Raw genomic sequence first — 17,757 nt, 5'->3', positions numbered from 1 at the left:
AACTGGTCCTCTGGTGACCTTTGCTTTTATTCGGCGCTTGATTTTAATAAGCGTTTTTGCACACTTCCGACTTCACCTTCCTCCCTCTACCACCTGGGCCGCTCTCAGCTGAGTGTTGACGCTGAGAGCTGGTCCCGGGGAGGCGAGGGTGTCATAGCGGCCATCTTGGGTGTGGGGTCGCACTCACGCGCTCTAGCTGCCTTAAAAGGGGCTCAGGTAGCGATTGACAAAATTTCATTTCATTTCACCCTCTGAGGCGGAAGCCGGAGGTCCTACTGCACCTTCCTCTATCTGCTTTGCCAACAGAATTAATTGTTGAGGTAAAATAGCATTTTAGAACTGGTCCTCGGGTGACCTTTGCTTTTATTCGGCGCTTGATTTTAATAAGCGTTTTTGCACACTTCCGACTTCACCTTCCTCCCTCTACCACCTGGGCCGCTCTCAGCTGAGTGTTGACGCTGAGAGCTGGTCCCGGGGAGGCGAGGGTGTCATAGCGGCCATCTTGGGTGTGGGGTCGCACTCACGCGCTCTAGCTGCCTTAAAAGGGGCTCAGGTAGCGATTGACAAAATTTCATTTCATTTCACCCTCTGAGGCGGAAGCCGGAGGTCCTACTGCACTTTCCTCTATCTGCTTTGCCAACAGAATTAATTGTTGAGGTAAAATAGCATTTTAGAACTGGTCCTCGGGTGACTTTTGCTTTTATTCGGCGCTTGATTTTAATAAGCGTTTTTGCACATTTCCGACTTCACCTTCCTCCCTCTACCACCTGGGCCGCTCTCAGCTGAGTGTTGATGCTGAGAGCTGGTCCCGGGGAGGCGAGGGTGTCATAGCGGCCATCTTGGGTGTGGGGTCGCACTCACGCGCTCTAGCTGCCTAAAAAAGGGACAGGCCTCTCCGCATAGCGGACGCGTTTGCGGACGCGCCGGATGCCCGCCGGAGTCACGCCAGAGTCCAGCCCGTCTGCGCCCGTCCGCGCTGAGGCCGGGCTGCAGGTCGGGCTGGACCCAACTCTTACATCTTCCTCTCTCATTGAGACTTCAGGATTATATTCCAATTCCGACCTCCATGCTCTCCGACCTGCATCCCTGCCCTGCTTCCACCGCTTCTCCCCTGAAGGGATCCTGCACTCCTATAGGTGTTGGGCCTGTTCGGCCTCCGTCGTATTTCCTAGGTCTGTCGCTCTAAGCGCTCTTCCCCCGCCCTCACTGCCTGTTCCACAGCAGAGATTCGGCTTCTTAATTAATGCCCGCTCTCTTATCAAGCACAACGTCGCCTTTCACGATTTCGTTGATAGCCGACAACCAGACCGGGTGTTCATCACGGAGACCTGGGCCTCCGACACCTCTGGACATGATCTGCTCATGGCCATTCCTGATGGCTACTCTCTCCATAGGCAGGACAGACTTCTTCGCAGAGGGTGTGGCATTGCCATTCTTGTAAAATCCCACTTTCTCTGTGTGATCAAACCAATATCGATTCCCCTATCTCGCTTAGAATCACTCTATTTTTGTATTTCCTTATGTCCTTCAGTTTCTTTCTCTGGGATTCTTATTTACAGACCCCCAGGCCCTAGGGCCAGCTTTCCCTCTGAATTAATGACCATCCTTGAACCCTACATCGGAAAAACTGCCTTTACCATCTTGGGTGATTTTAATTTTCACCTAGATGAGATCAACTCAAAGGACACAATCTCTCTTATTGAAACCCTAGAAGCCTGTGGCCTCGTCCAGCTTGTAAATAGTTCTACTCACAAGGCAGGTCATATTCTTGATGGACTCTTCTCTAATGATGACAGGCTCTTCATCGGTCCTCCGCTACAGGTGGTCTGGTCTGATCATTCTGCCGTGCCATTTGAACTCTGCATACCTGTCCCCTGCCCCGCTAATCGGACAACCTCTCCTTTCATCCTCAGGAGAAACCTAAGGAATATCTCTGTTGAGGCCCTTGCCCCTTTGGTCTTCACTCCTGAACTTTTAGCGCTTAGTGACGCAGCAGAGGCAGCTCAAACTCTGACTGATTCCATTTCCAACGCAGTGGAACAACTTGCTCCCTCATCCTTGCGCTATGTAGCACGCCGTAAGCCCTCGGCACCTTGGTTTTCCGATCAGCTGAGACTTCTTAGACAAGGCTGTAGGAGCAGTGAGAGAAAATGGAGGAAATCTTGGGACCTAAATGACAGAGAGGCTCATAAATCTGCACTGAGGGCTTACAAACAGCGAGTGATAATTGAGAAACAGGAATATTTCTCCAATCTGACCAGCTCTCTTTCCTCTTCTAGGGAGCTCTTTAAAATCGCCGACACCTTATGCTCCTTGCAACTCCCTGACCCCGTAGTTAGCTCTCAACAACTTTGTAATGATATTTCTGATTTCTTTCATAACAAAATCCATGATATACATGTCTCTCTTGAAGTCCACCGCCTTGCTCTTGACCAAAATATTCCACCTGTCATATCCAGTCTTGATTCGCTAGGCAATGATCCTTCCTGCCTACTCACGAATTTTCCATCTCTTTCCCTTGAATCACTGAACTTATTATTGGACAGGACTAAATCGGCCTCTCCCCTTGATCCGATACCGCTTAAAAAACTGAAAGAATGCAGAAATTGCCTCCTTCCCCCCATGCTTGAGGTTCTGAACAAGGCTATTACGCAAGGATCTTTTCCTCCGATATGGAAGAAGGCAATTGTTAAACCTCTTCTTAAGAAGCCGTCCCTGGATTCGGCCATGTTGAAAAATTTCAGGCCAATCTCCCTCCTTCCAGCGCCCGCGAAGATGCTTGAGGCACATTTGAACTTCCATCTGTCTGCCTTCCTCGATTCCTCTGAATACCTGGATAACACCCAACATGGTTTCAGAAAACACCACAGCACAGAGTCCGCCCTTACCTGTGTGGTCGACAACATCCGACGCAAGGTGGACTCTGGCCAAACTACGGTTCTGGTTCTGTTAGACCTCACGGCCGCGTTCGACACCCTGTCCCCCGCCATTCTTACATCTCGGCTGAGGGAAGCTGGCGTCATGGGACCGGCCCTGAGCCTCTTAAACTCCTTCCTGACTGAAAGGGAACAGAGAGTGATGCTTGGGAACCACCTCTCCCCTGCCAAGTCATTGCTATGTGGGGTGCCACAAGGGTCGGCCTTAAGCCCAACCCTGTTTAACATCTATGTGGCCCCCCTTGCAAGACTAGTTAAATCTCAGGGGATGGAGGTGGTATCCTACGCAGATGATACCCAGATTATGGTATCATTAGCTCACACCTCCGTTAGTACATCTGCCGCTAGTTTCAGGGTATGCATGCAGTATGTGGCAGACTGGATGACTATAAACTCCCTCAAACTAAACGGCGAAAAAAAGGAGGTGCTGATCTTTGGGAAGGGCCAAAATCTGTGGTCGAGCGAATGGTGGCCTTCTTCTCTTGGCATCTGCCCCACTCCCTCCCTATCTGCCAGAAATCTTGGGGTATTATTTGACACCTCGCTCTCTCTGTCCCCGCAAGTTAACAGGACCGTGGCCACTTGCTGGGATGTGATCAGGATACTCAATAAAATACGTGGGTACCTCTCCCCCCAGGCGCGCAAACAGGTTGCAGTCGCCCTGGTTGGCTCGAGGCTGGATTACTGCAACTCCTTGTACATGGAAGCTAATAAAGGCCTGATACATCGTCTGCAGATCCTTCAGAACGCTGCAGCACGCTTTGTTTTGGATCTCCCTAAAGCCTCTTCTGCCACCTTAGCCAGGAAGGAGCTTCATTGGCTTCCGGTGCAGCACAGAATCGCCTTCAAAACCCTCTGTTTGACCCACAGAGCATTGATGGATGGTCCTGTTAGTGCTATCGGTTCTCTTCTTATGCGGTACGTCCCCACAAGAAGCCTTCGCTCTGCGGGACTCTGTCAACTGGTTGTTCCACGTGTCAAACTTGCCAGATGGGGAGCCAGAGCTTTTTCCGTGGTTGCTCCGCAGCTATGGAACTCCATCCCCACTGAAATAAAAACTCTCCCCTCCATCGAGTCTTTTAAAAAGGCTCTAAAAACCTACTTCTTTAAGAAGGCCTACTTATGAGAGAATAGGACTTGGTAGGGTGCTAGCTTCTGCATTTGACTTAGGCGCCTTGACGCCCACTGGGCAAAGTATGCGCTATACAAGAAACACTTCATTCATTCATTCATTCAGTTGTTCTTTAGAACACTCTGGAAAGCTGCATTAGAACACAAAGGAATCAACTGACAGTCTCTGTCCTTGTTGGATGTACATGTTTTACTGAGAATGTCAGACTTCATTCTCACATGACTGAGAAAGATAATGTGAATTTACTGAAAATATGCTTTCAGTTTAGCTTATAGATCCCCTTCCAAACCACTGTGGGAAAAGCATGCAATAATAGTTTTCTTTCAAACATGATTCATGATATCCCAGCAGAAGGCTTTTTCACATGGTAAAATCACCTTAGAACACACCACAATTCCTAAAATGAGTATGGTACCATCAACAAATGATTTATAATGTAACTAAAGTCCTAAAACCTTCTATTAACTGCAATGCTTTTTAATGAGGTGCTATCATGTATATTGGTCCCAAGATGGCTGCCAACACTTCTTGGATGAAGAATTTGAATTTTGAAAACAATTACTTTTTTTTGTCTTGGGGGTCCTTGTGGGACCCCCTGAGCAGGCCTAGGGGGTCAGGGTGCTTCTACCCTGCCCCCTTTTTGAGTTCTCCACGTTTGTTTTTCAGCTTTCCTGAGCCTCAGTCTACTGAGGTACAAGATGGCTGCCAACAATTTCTGTTTTGGAGTGTTGACAGACATTGGCAGCCAATCAGAATGCAGCTCGTACTCGGGAAGGTACAGAGTACAGTAAGCTTACAGTTAGCTTATATAGATATATAATTGTTTTTGAAGTTAATTTTCATAAAAACCACTGGAGCAATTTTCACAAAATATAGAAAAGGCACTTCTACGTACCAGTCCCTACAATTTTTCAAATTTGGTGTAATTCCATTCAGCGGTTCGGGCTGTAGCCTTGTCTATTCGTCCTATGTAAATTAACATTGGGAAAACACGTTTTGGGACCCCCGTTTTTTTCTCGGCCCCCGCATGACGAATCTCCCCGAAACTTCCAGGGAAGAAGCGGAGCGGAGCTAGCCTAAATTTTGGAAAATTACACACAAATTCCTCAACCGGCGCCAAAGTTATTCCCAATAGAATGTTGCAGATTTCCTATGGTAGCTAGGTCCTAACTATATATACCTAATGGCTATCGCCAGTAGGTAATATATATATATATATATATATATATATATATATATATATATATATATATATATATATATATATTGCTGCACACTTTTCGTATCCCGAAAAAGAAAGGCCGGCACGCTGGTATCCAGTTGCAGAATTTTTAATCACCAAAAAAAAAAAAAAAAAAAAAAAATATATATATATATATATATATATATATATATATATATATTCACTGAAAAAACCATAGGTTTCACACCAGTTATAGTTAGGTGGAAATTTTACTCGCATAAAACCATTGAAATTCCCACGTTATAGTTAGTTGGACTCACTATAACTTGCGCGTACAATGCACTGCTGATGACGTCACATATTACATCACTCATGACATCACTGATGACATCTCAAATGACATCACTGATGACAACATCCTGGTGACAAAGTGGCAGACCTCCTATCAGCATAAAATAACCTTTGACACACACATTCAAAAATAGAAACTAACATTTTCTTAAAAAAGGAGAAACCAATACCAATTACAACAACTTATTAGGTAATTCCAACATCTACATACACATCCACTCATTCACCAACAGTTCTATATAGTCACTCATGCATGTACTTACTCATCATATGTACTCATACACCTATACATCCTGTTACACACTAATACTCATCCATATAGTTACTCACACACAAATTCACACATGCAAATAAACTATCAAAAAACATTTACTTGATTATACTGCTATATACACACCACTACACATACTTCTACAGAAACGGAAACATATTTACTCTCTTAAACAATCAATTATAAAAACACATACTCACTAACACACCCATACACACAATCATCCACCCATACAGTCTTGCACACATGCTGTCTTCAAAATACATACAAATAGTGAGTCACTCATTCATGCATCTGTGCTCTAAGTAATATCCCCCACCGAACCATACAGACACTGATACTGATACTCAAAAAAACAACTAATAACCCATATACACACTCATGTAGCTACTCACCAACCCATGCAGCCACTTATACACAAAGTGAGACACAGATACAGATATTTAAATATTTAAACATTACTTGCTAATATATGTATTCACTAAGATACATTTAATAAGTCAGTTAACCAATCAATTTTACACAAAAAAAACATCCATTTAGACATTTATTTACCCATTTATTCTTCCATCATCCTTTAGATATACATATATAAAAAATATTTATTTTTCAGAAAGATACACATTCACTGGATGATGTAATCAGTGATGTCATTTGAGATGTCATCAGTGATGTCATGAGTGATGTAACTGACCATGTCATGAGTGATGTAATATGTGACGTCATCAGCAGTGCATTGCACGCGCAAGTTATAGTGAGTCCAACTAACTATAACGTGGGAATTTCAATGGTTTTATGCGAGTAAAATTTCCACCTAACTATAACTGGTGTGAAACCTATGGTTTTTTCAGTGAATTTAATAGGTTTTTTAAATGCTAATTCCTAACTATAACTGGTGTGAAACCTATGGTTTTTTCAGTGAATATATATATATATATATATATATATATATATATATATATATATATATATATATATGTATATATATATATATAAAATTTCTATGGCAAAATGAAACCCCTCATTTTGTTCCTTTTCAAATTAAATGTATTAAGTGTAACCACTTTATTACAATCAAGATGACTTCAGGTGTGCCATACTTTTGTCATAAGTAAGACTGTTAGCGTTCTAGTTGTTCTTTTGAACACTCTGGGACATTCTGTCATTGGGCTATAGTTGGGCTACATCTGGCTGATATTTGGGCTACATTTGGGCTCTTTTGTCTCTGGTGGCCATCTTGGGAGACTGCATATCAGAATTTTTTTAATGAAATATAAGAGGATTTGAGAAGTCACTTAGAATGTGCCCTAATTTTTCTTTCTTCAGCACTAATCATAATTTCTATGGCAAAATGAACCCCCTCATTTTGTTCCTTTGCAAATTAAATGTTTTAAGTGTTAACACTTTATTCCAATCAAGATGACTTCATGTGTGCCATACTTTTGTCATAAGTAAGACTGTTAGCGCTCTAGTTGTTCTTTAGAACACTCTGGGACATTCTGTCATTGGGCTATAGTTGGGCTACATCTGGCTGATATTTGGGCTACATTTGTTTTTTTTGTCTCTGGTGGCCATCTTTGGGCTACATTGGGCTACATTGGGCTACATTGGGCTACATTTGGGCTCTAACATATATATAGCCCAATGTAGCCCAATATATATTTTTTCAAAGTTAATTTCCGTAAAAACCACTGGAGCATATATCTTGAGACATAACAAAGGCACATCGGGGTACAAGTCCCTAGAATTTTGCCAAGTTTGGTAGAAATCCATTCAGCCGTTCGGGCTAAAAGTGAGTCCAACCGCCCTATGGAAATTAACATGGGGAAAACACGTTTTGGGACCCCCCTTTTATCTTGGCCCTCGCTTGACGGATCCCCCCCGAAACTTTCAGGGAAGGAGCGGAGCGCAGCGAGGCAATGTTAAGGAAAATTACAGGCAGATCCCTCATTCGGCGCCAAAGTTATTCCCAATAGAATGTTGCGGATTTCCTATAGAAAACGATCCTAACTATAACTACCTACGACCGCCAGTAGGTAATATATATATATATATATATATATACATACATATAGATGTGTGTATATATATATATATATATATATTTATAGTGCTATCTATGATTAAGATCTACAAAACACAATGCATACCTATGGCAACATGCGGTGCAAAAGTTTGGGGTTTTATGAAATGTAGTAACATCCAGGGTGAAGAGAACAGATTTTGTAGAAAACTTTTGGGGGCCCTAATTTCAGCATTAAACTTTATTTGTCACAGGGAATAAAAAGTGCCTTAGATCAAAGACTATATTCTGGGTGAAAATTTGGCAAAACCCAGAGAAATTATAGCGTACTGCCTCAAATATGATATGGTAGGGACATACCTTGGCTTGCCACCGTTAGATCAGTGTGAATTTCGATCATATCTTCCTAAACCCAAGTAAAACAAAGGGTATAACTAAGAAGACCCTCCAGGAGGCTTTATATGATCAATACAGTGGCTCAAGACATGCAACTGAGCTCCTGAAATCGTCAGTTGCAAGATACATGTCCTTGATGTCCGCTAACTGCCCCCCATCACATTTGCCATCCAGCTATCTTTTAAAGACCTTAAGTCGCTGGGAGACAAGCCTTCTCTTCCACCTTAGGGCAGGCACCTTAAAATATCTATTGTGCTTCCCCATAGGCTTTCACAAAAACCTTGAGCAAATGACCAGTCCCTGTGGCAACCAGAGAAACCAATCAATGTTACATTTTTTATTCTTTTGTAATTTTTATTAAAAATACACTAAACAATTTTTGATTCCTTTTTTTAAGGCAATGGCCACTGTTGACTACAGAATAGCCCACATGGAAATTTTAAATCTTGAGAGGATAGATTTAATTTTTAGTGTAAGTTATTCTCTGAAGGCGGCGGTCTGTTCACGCATGTCTATGAGTTCTCTATAAACACATTCGATTTCACATAATAACGTTTTGCTGTGATTTGCTGTGAAAATCAAGCCTATATGTTGAACGGTGCTTTGTAGAAACTGTTGCCTTGTACATTATGGTTTTTACTATATAGTTTATATTTGACTGCACTTTAACACATCATGATGCTATATGTCCAGACCTGATTGTACTTTGATATACCATGCTGTAAATCTCAAGCCCATATGTTGGACGGTGCTTCGTAGGAACTGTTGCCTTGTACATTATGGTATTTATTATATAGTTTATATCTGACTGCACTTTACCACGTTCTTCTGCTATATGTCCAGACCTGATTGCACTCTTAATATATCATGCTGCTATTTATCCATACTTGATTGCACTTTGATATATCATGCTGCTATTTGTCCATACTTGACTGTCCACATATCGATTTTACCTGTTAGCTATTGACTGTCAAATTGCACTTTACCATATTATGCTGCTACTTGTTGGGAACAATTTAGCCATAAGATTTGAAGATGTTGCACTATATATTTACAGGTAGATTCATGAAAGGAAATTGTGCTCGCAAAGAGCCAGATTCTCAGAATCTGGCCCTTTGCGAGCGCAATTTTTGCATTTGGGATTCATCATCCCAAATGCAAAAATCGGTAATAGCGAAATCTCATATTAGCGAGGAATTGCATTTAAGGAATCTCTATTTGAGATTCTTTAAATGCAATTCATTAACCAATTTTAAATTGCGAATTCGCAATATTTGGTCGCTATTAACCACAAAGTTAGACTTCGTGGTAAATAGCGAAAAAAAAAGAAAAAAGCACTTAAGTGCATTTTTTCCAGTTGCATGTTACACACACAGGTGTGCAACACCTGTGTAAATTTGCATTTCAGGGGTGCTACAGGGTGTCCTTTGGACACCCCTGGCACCCTTGAAATCGCATCCTTATTTGCGATTAGCAAATTGCTAATCGCAAATAAGGAATAACTCCCCATTCATTCCTATGGGCCTGTAGGCCCATAGGAATGAATGGGAAGTTATTCCTTATTTGCGATTAGCAATTTGCTAATCGCAAATAAGGAATGTGTAGGAATCACAATTTATTTAGCGATTCCTACATGAATCCCGTTTTGCAAGTCCTTAATAGCGATTCCTTATGAATCGCTATTAAAGACTCGCAAAACGGGTCTTTGATGAATCTACCTGTTAGTTTTTTATAACATGTGTATTTTTACTGCTAAGCATGCCATATATTACACGTCCCTGTTTATTTGTTGTTTTTATATACTGGTTTTTAATTGTGCTTTTATGGATATTTAATATTTGTATATATATATATACAAATACAAAAAAGAAGACCAGGTCTATTGTGGTGTGCTGTAGTGTGCGGCAAATAGGATCACATGGATGCATGTGTGACAATAGTTGAGTCGCACTGGGCTATTCAGTTTCCCTTCAGACCACCCTCGTGGCGGAATTTCATCATATGGGAAAAAGCATTCGCTCCAAATGCCGCCCAACCGTCAACTGACGGTGCGGAAGAAGAAAGCGACGTATTGGGCCACAGTGTTGCTCAATGGGAAATGCTGAATGGGTGCAGTGCTCTAATGATAGTGCTAACTAAAATTAACTACCCAAACTCAAGAGAATAATTAATAAAAACAAGTGTGGGTGCCAAGATTAAAAACACGCCTAGTAGTTGAGGAGTAAAACTACTCTATGGTGGTCAACTAGTTTCTGCTTGATGGAAAAATACTCCAGCTTTCGTCAGGACCTAATAAATAATAAGCTACTGCAACAAACTATACTCAATATGTGAGATTACAAAAGAATATATTAGCATCAAAATCAATAACGTGAAGTGTACTTGGAAGAATCAGTATCTGCCAGGAACTTGTAGCCCCAATGTCCGCTGGAGACAGGAAGGTAATCTTCCTGTTAACAAAATACAGAAAGTACACACCGTATATTAAATTGTACACATAAAACCACATAACTCCACAGACACCGCCCAAACAAGACACACCTGCGGAGACAGTTTGCGTTCCACATAGCAACGAACATATTAGCTCAATCACACGGAGGTATTTCCTCCTAGTGATACTCACCCAGCTTTGTGTGGGTGACGACCTCACCTCACCCGGCAACCGCTCGGGAAGTAGAGGCCCCGCTCTGATGTGTAGAGAAGAAGAGGCACAGTCAACGCACAAAGCTTCTGTGCCCCACCAAATTGTACTACACATCTACCCTAAAAAACGTGTGATAGACACCAGACTGCCCCTCTATATATATACCTAAAAAAACACGGCCCATACCAGTAGCTCAGAGTTGACAATTAGCTCTGGTCATATAGTAAATATGGCCACTTGCGAGCATCTAGGTCACACTATGCAGCCATCTGCAAGGCACAGCATTATTGTAAACATGTGCCAGAAAGGAAGAAGGATACCATATCTGTGTGGGCAAATAAAACCTTAGTCTCTTCTATTGATTGAAAGAGCTGAGGAAATAAGCACCTAGATATCCTCCACTTGTATTAGATATATATGTGTGTCAGACTCAGGACGACACCTTATTTCAGTAATAAACAAAGATAAACAGAGCATCTGCTGGCTTACCTAACCGTCGGTACCCCACGCTGAATTCGAGCGGAAGGGAAGGTGCCGACGGGATCACCCACCTGATTTAAATATCCGGATTGCTTGGATCTGCCGCCTATCACGGTGTTCGGGACTAAAGTAATATCATATGTCCCTCCTTCCCTTCCCTTTTGCACTGAGCCACAGTCATGATGCAAGCTTCCGTCACGGCTAAACACAGCGCTGATCCTTCACGCATACATATATATATATTTTTTATCTTTGCAACACTTATTGTGAGCACGAGTGCCTTCTGGTACAAAACAGTGATTTTATTCATGAGCGTGCACCACTACCCTGCTGAGTCAACTAGCTTCAAGTGGTTAGTGTGTGACACTCACCTAAATTAATGTGTTTAGCATCAGAAAGCGCTTGCATTTGTATGTATCATCTGGCTTTCTTCTGAAAGAAGTGGGAATGTGATGTAGTAATACACCGGGTTTTATCATCTATACACTTTGCTGAGTGCGTTGGATTCAGGGCACAGAGTTATAAAAATGTATTTCAGGCCGCAAAGGGCACGGCATGAAAGAGAGAGGACACAAATGTGACATATTTATTAATTTATCAGGAAAGGTCACATTCCTGCAGATGATGCCTATCGTGCCAATGCAGGCAGCCTTGTGCCATAGTTACATGACCATGGCGCGCTGCAGAATCTATTGCAGCATTGCTGTTTTAATTATTTTAATATTAATCTACTCTACTGCGCGCTCGCGCTGTCAATCTTGGCGCTAGGCGCTACCTCTCTCATAGCGTGTTATTAGTACCACTCTTACCCGCACTATAATTGTGACCTCATTCCGCACTTTGCGGGAATTCGAGCGCTTCAGGGCACCTTAGGGCTCCTGGGGACATCGCGTTGCGGTGTTGGTAGCCGCCATCTTGGGTGAGTGAGGGAACCAGGGAGTGCCGAATTGCTGGCACCATCTTGGTTGGGGGGCTAGTGATCGCACTACAGGACTCTTTGCGTCTGGAAGTGCATAAAATGCAGAACTTCCCCTTCGACAGGTCAGACTTACATGACCATTGCGCGCTGCAGAATCTATTGCCGCATTGCTGTTTTAATTATTTTAATATTAATCTACTCTACTGCGCGCTCGCACTGTCAATCTTGGCGCTAGGCGCTACCTCTCTCATAGCGTGTTATTAGTACCGCACTTTGCGGGAATTCGAGCGCTTCAGGGCACCTTAGGGCTCCTGGGGACATCGCATTGCGGTGTTGGTAGCCGCCATCTTGGGTGAGTGAGGGAACCAGGGAGTGCCGAATTGCTGGCGCCATCTTGGTTGGGGGGCTAGTGATCGCACTACAGGACTCTTGCGTATACGGCTATATATGATGGACATCCCTAAAGCGTGCAGCGGTGGCGCGCCAGAGGTGCGCCAGAGGTAAGCCCGTTTGCGCCCGTTCGCGCACAGGACGCGCCGGGCGCCGAAAGCTCTGCCTCTCGGAACCAAGATGTAGCTTTTTACTCTTATTCCCGCGATGAACTTTTAAGCCTTAATCTCGGTCCACTTAGTAACCGAAAGTATAATATCATCAGTAAGCACCCAGTTGCCTTGTCCTGTGGTCTGTTGAACGTGAGATCTCTCATCAAACACTGTGAAGAAATTGCGTTACTTATCGAGTCTTACCATCTAGACGTGCTCTTCATGACAGAGACTTGGACAACACGACTAGCTCGGTGGAACTGGGGACAGCTTGTCCCGCTGGCTTCAAAATAATGCATAATCCCAGGGTGGGAGCCAGAGGAGGTGGAACTGGATTAATTTTTAGGCAGACTCTCAACGTCTCCCAGCTTATCATCAAGGCAATCGTTGGGTGCGAAACATTGGGTTTTTCCATCAAGGATCAAGGAGGCGTGCTATTCACGGGTCTATTATGTTATAGACCCCCGGCTAGTTCGTTATCTGTTGTACCTGAGCTCATAGACTTAATATACGATCTCTCCCACTTCCACACAAAGTTGATGGTGTTAGGGGATTTCAATCTTTGGTCAGAGGGACCGACCAAGATGGCCTATGTAGAGCTGGTCCAAGCTTGCCATGAGCTACAATAACTGGTACTCTCCAAAACCCATTCAAAGGGCCATATTCTTGATCTACTTTTTGCTGACGCTGGTCGAACGGCTATACGTGACGTCCTGCCTCAGTGTTGGACGGATCACGCCCTCGTCCAGTTCTCCCTCTCGTGCACTAGTGCTCCATTAAAGAAAGGGAGTGGGGGGGGGCACTAGAATGGGGAGACAATGGTCTAGACTCCTCAAACAAACGATCTTGCCCTCTCTGCTGCCAGATGGCTTTGTATTGGGAGCGAATGTGGACGTAAGTTATGAGACTCTCTGTCAGCGAATCTCGGCCTCTCTGGACTCCTTGGCCCGCTGCGAAAAATTAAAGATAGGACTAATTTTGTTATGCCATGGTACTCGGAAGAACTTCGGCAGCTCAAGCTTCAATGTAAACAGGCTGAGCAGACCTGGAGGAAACAGTACCTGGAATCACATAGAGTCCTCTTCAAACAAGTACTGGCGTCCTATAAAATCCAGATCAAGCTTGCCAAAGCTAGATTCTTAGAAGAATCCTTGATGGCAGCTGTAAATAAATCTCAGGCCTTATTCAAGATCGTAAAGGACCTGGCCCATCCTGGCTGTACCAAAAATGTCATCCCGGCCTCTCAAGCTCTCTGCGATTCGCTAGCACAGGCCTTTGAGGATAAGATTGCTAACATCTTAAACAACCTTCCCTCGTCAACTGGCCGTGTGGTGCACGATTCCATCTCGTTTGAGAATAGGAAGGAGGGCACTAAATTAGGTGAGCTGACCAACTTTCCTCTACCATCTTTTGAGGATTTCTGCTCTTTGGCTGACGGGGTGTCCTCTGGCTCACCTTCTGATCCTCTTCCACCCAAATTCTGGAAACTTTTTCGTGAAGAGCTGTTTCCCCTACTTTTTTCTATCTGTCGCCAGTCTCTCACTTCAGCACGGGTTCCAGATTGCTGGAAATTGGCGGTGGTTTCCCCACTGCTTAAAAAGGAGAATCTGGACCCCACATGCCCAGCCAACTTTAGGCCCATTTCCCTCCTGCCATTCCCTATTAAAATTCTTGAAAAGTTGGCCACAAAACATCTCTCCAACTTTCTTGAGACTACTGATTGTTTGGATGTGGCTCAGTTTGGGTTTAGACCGGCACATGGGACAGAGTCGGCATTGGTGACTGTTCTCGATGACCTTCGAACGCGTGCCGACCAGGGCCGAGCAGCCTTTTTAGTGCTGCTCGACATGTCGGCCGCGTTCGACACGGTCAGCCATGCAATCCTGATCAGGAGATTGACGGAGGCTGGGGTGTCGGGCTTGGCCCTTGAATGGCTGGTGTCATATCTCGATCAAAGGCACCAGGTAGTTGCCCTGCCACCCTTTATATCCAACATCAGGAGGGTTGGTCAGGGAGTACCCCAGGGCTCGGCCATCAGCCCCATTCTTTTCAAACTTTACCTCCGTCCCCTGATCATACTGATTAAATCTTTTGGCATAACAGTCACCAACTACGCCGATGACACCCAACTTATCTTCTCGTTTGAGGGTAAGGACGGGGTGTCACAGGAGGTCATCCATCGATGCATGAGCACCACGGCAGAATGGCTGGGTAACAACTCCCTACAATTTAACAGCTCGAAAACCGAGGTGCTACATTGCTCTATGGATCGGACCCCCAGACCTCTACCACAGGGTTTTTGGCCTCCTGATTTCCAAGGGACTAGTCTGCCTGCCGAATCGGTTCGGAATTTGGGGGTAATGTTTAGTTCCGATTTACAGCTGGACACATCAGTGAACAAAACGGTCACCACTTGTATGGCATTACTTGGACCACTGCGAAAGATTCTGCCCTTGCTCCCGGTACAGGTCAGACCAGAGGTAGTGCGGAGCATAATTTTAAGTCGTCTCGACTACTGCAACGCGCTGCTGCTGGGGGCACCAGCTACTCTGCTAGGAAAACTCCAACGAGTACAGAATTTTGCGGCCAAACTGGCACTCTCGCGACGTCGCCTGGACTCTTCTGCCAGGGCACTTAGGGACCTCCATTGGTTGCCAATCTCTCAACGGGTGAACTTCAAAGCTCTGTGTTTGGTTTTTAGAGCTCTACACGGACAAGGCCTGTTTCCTCTGCAGGACCTTTTCTCATGGTACATCCCTCCAAGACCACTCCGGTCAGCCTCGGCTTACTTGGTGGTAGTACCCAAGTTTCTGAGGTCCCGGATGGGTGGTCGGTCCCACAGGTTTACCGCAGCGCGGCTGTGGAATTCTCTACCACTGGGCCTGAGGGGCCTGGAAAATTTCTCTTCCTTTAAAAAAGCATTAAAGACCCATCTGTTCCCTATAACAATGTAAATAGATTGGAAGGTGGAAACATCATGTATTGTGTCATAACAGTCTAAGCGCCAGGATGCCCGTTGGGTGACAGTTACAGCGCTATATAAGAACGCCTATACATACATACATACATACATACATAGTGAAGGATGCCACATACCCTGGATTATTTGTGCAGGAAGGGGACACCCCTGCACAAAAACAATAATTATAGGCAAACCCTTGATAAATCTGGACCGTGGGCTGGGAGTAGCGGTACATGGTGTTAGGCACACAAGTGCAGTGTACATCAAATGCATGATACAATCTGGATTCTGAATCTGATCCATCGTGAGCTAGCAAGGTGCTTGCCGGTAACTTGGGCTGATTTAAGAAGTAATGCTGACTCCTGTCCTATCGCTATTGATAGTAGTATATAAGGTAGTTAGGGGCAGATTTATGATGGGAAAGCCCCACGTTTGCGTCACGCAATTGCGGTGTAAACGTGGCGCATCCCTACGACCCATTTACAACGTGACGCATCTAGGCAGATGCGTCACGTTGTAAAGCCCTGCGCTACTTGTGGGCGTTCCGGGCGCAGGGTGGGCGTTCCGGGGCAGGTGCGCCTGGCAAAAGTTGCGACGCAACTCCAGCAATGCGCCACCTTTACGGCACAGATGCGTCACGCATCTGTGCTGTTTTTGCCCCATGGTGCGCTGCATTGTAAATGCGACGCACTTTGGGTGGCAGAGCAGCGGCGCAAAATAACTGGCGCATCCCTGGGGATGCGCCATTTATCATAAATCTGCCCCAATGTGTTCTTCTCTGTTTTTCTGTGTAGCTCATACAGTCTAAATCTCCCTGATGTGAAATATGCATTGCAAAGGGAGACTGAGTTGGCCCATCAAAGGGGGTGGAAAAGCAAGGACCATTCATTGCAATGCATAAGTAGTTCAAATGTAATTTTAGGAAACTTGGAACAAGAAGATAGACTATCCATACCACAATTTTTTTTTAAATCTTCTTTATTTCTTACATCAGCACCCAAGAGCAAGATGCCATTGGTGCTGTTACCACCAGCACCAGGGCAGGTAGAACTATCACTAGCATCACACCAGATGGTTTTGCTGACACTGTAGGTCCTGGCTATTAATATTTTTTACTTTTTACTTCACCCCACTAGTAAAATAGCTGGGCATTGTACATTTTTTATAATGTCTACTTTTTTCACCTCTAATGTTTGTTATCCCTGCAATATTCTGTTTTTCTACATTTGCTGTTTCTGTAGCTGCATTCCTCCTGTCTGTAGCTTTCTTCTGCTCTCTTTTTGGTAAGATTTCCCCTGGCCTTCTGTTCTGTCTTGAGGTACTCTAAGACTAAGAGAACACATTTTTGGTACTGTGAAGAAGATTGGAGGCCCAAGTATTATTCAGCAGTTTCCATGACAGTGCAGCATGGCAGGAGAGGAAAGAGATCCCATTGCCAACTAAGATCATATGTCCTTCATTGACCATTCCCTTCCACCCCTTCATTGTACTTCGCTCTCATCCTTTCATAGCCCTGTCCATCCATTTGTAGGAAAATGTTTTTGGTAGATTTGACTACCTGGCTTTTCTAACATGTTGTCAGCCTACAAACCTCTCAAAGTGATAGTTTTGACAGAATATACTGTTAAACAAACTGTAGTGAGGTATTGCTGTTGTACTGCGTGCAAAATATTGACTACTTAGGTAGTGATTCAGGTATCTAAAATGGGAAATTTAAGGGGGGGGTTTCTAGCCTCACAGACCGCCAGTGCCACAGTTAGTGCCAGCAGCAAGGCAGGCAGTGCGCTGGTGGAGGCCCAAGCGTTCGGAAGAGAAGGAGTCCCAGCCGTTGGCGGTACAAGTGGTCATTCCCCTTCCTTGCTTATTTACAGATGAATTATACTGTATGTATTAAGCAAGGCAGATATTCCACCCATCA

This window comes from Lissotriton helveticus, chromosome 3_1, assembly GCF_964261635.1.
Source record: "Lissotriton helveticus chromosome 3_1, aLisHel1.1, whole genome shotgun sequence".
Lineage (NCBI taxonomy): Eukaryota > Metazoa > Chordata > Amphibia > Caudata > Salamandridae > Lissotriton > Lissotriton helveticus.
Note: the sequence above shows the minus strand (reverse complement) of the source record.